General features: G+C 69.9%; 1 protein-coding gene across 1 annotated transcript in view; it reads right to left on the reverse strand.

Annotated features, from left to right (window-relative positions):
• CRIP2 (cysteine-rich protein 2) overlaps positions 1 to 1596 on the reverse strand; it is a 15967-nt gene that overhangs the window by 12137 nt on the left and 2234 nt on the right. The window lies entirely within an intron of this gene.

The following is a 1596-nucleotide window of genomic DNA, read 5'->3' on the forward strand; positions in this document are numbered from 1 at the left end:
AGGGGCAGGGAGGGCCCTCCCTCTGGCGGGGTGCCCGGGAGCTGCCGCTACAGGGAAATGTGCCGCCAGGAGGGGGCTCCTCGGAGCTCCCAGGGGGTCAGGCTGAAATGGGGAGAGCATTGCAGCCCCCGCCTGGGGAGGTCTCAAAACTCCGCCACCACCGCAGCCACAGACTCGGGGACGCCGGCTGGGCTCGCCCTTGGCCACCACCAGCGCTGAGGCAGGCTGGCCGCCATGGCAACCAGGCTGCTAGCCCTGCGGATGAAAGCCACGGCAGAGCGGGCAGACTCGGGGTTCCAGGCTCAGTCCGGGCTGAAGGCCCCCTCACGCCATCCGCCCCTCTGCTCACCTGCCCCCCCAGACCCACTGGCATGCCCCCGCCACTGTGCCCAGGCTGACCCTCGGCACCTGGGGGTCTCTGATGGCCCCAGGCATCTCCTGACGGACGCCCAGCGCTGGCGTTTCCGGGGGTCCAGGCTCAGCCCTAGGCTCCAGGGAGGTGACCTCAGCATGCAAGGCCCCTCCCCACTCCTGGACCCCACTCCCAGGAGGCCTCCCCCCCTCGCCCCACCACCCTGTGTGGGCACCACAGCTCAAAACAGCCTCCCTCCCGCCACCAACCTTGGAACAGGACCTGCTGCCCCAGAGGCGGGGCCAGGCTCGCCGGGAGCCCTTGTGGGTGGGACGGAGACGGGGCCCTGTGCTGGGCTCAGGCCCCTCCCACAGCCAGAAGCAAGGCGCGGGGTCCAGCGATCCTCAAACATTTTATTGAGCAAAAGTCTGCGTTGCGTGTGAGCCACGGGAGGGTGGTGGGCAGTGCTTGGAAGGCGCGTGGGAGACAGCAGAGGCCCCGTCCGGGGACACGCGGAGCGTGGTGTGGCCGCCCGGCAGAGGGCGATAAATAACAGTGGGAGGCGTGGGCAGAGGAGGGGGAGTGAGGCTCGCCCAGGTCCGCGGGGACACGCGGGGACAGGAGGCAGACGTGAAGACACGCGGGGTCACACAGGCAGGGAGGCCCAAGGACACAAGAGGGGGTCGCGGTGCGGGCACAGGCAGGCGCCTCTTCTGGAGAAGCCCATCGGCGTCCTCCTCCCCCAACACGCAGGCCCCGGACTTGGGCCCGGACCAACTGAGGCAGGACTGGGCAGCTGGGCACTGTCCCCCGGGCCCGGCAGTGGGCCCTGGGCAGGCAGGGGCCTAGGGCTGAACTTTGCCCTCGGGGTCCCTGTCGTAGATGTAGCTGCCCACAGCTCCAGTATTCACTCCTGTGGAGAACGGCCAAAAGGGGGGTGCTGGGGGTGCGGAGGGGTGGGGAGGGAGCCCCGGGTTCCCCACCCGCCGGGCCACACTCACCCTTGGGTCCGAAGAGGATTCCGTAGCAGGGCTTGTGGCAGTAGGGCTGGCCATCGTGCTGGGGGCAGGAGGGGGTAAGGTGGGGGTCCCCCGACTCCCCTGTCCCCACCCGCTCTGGTGGCTTCCTCCTCACACACATCCCGGAGCCCGAAAGCTCCCAAAGCCAGGACCAGCCCCCTGGCTCGGTGGTGGGGGCCGGGGCGGCCGACAGAGCGATGCCACCGAGCCTCCGCTCTGGCCACC

The sequence above is a fragment of the Myotis brandtii genome, unplaced genomic scaffold, assembly GCF_000412655.1.
Source record: "Myotis brandtii unplaced genomic scaffold, ASM41265v1 scaffold1057, whole genome shotgun sequence".
Taxonomy (NCBI): domain Eukaryota; kingdom Metazoa; phylum Chordata; class Mammalia; order Chiroptera; family Vespertilionidae; genus Myotis; species Myotis brandtii.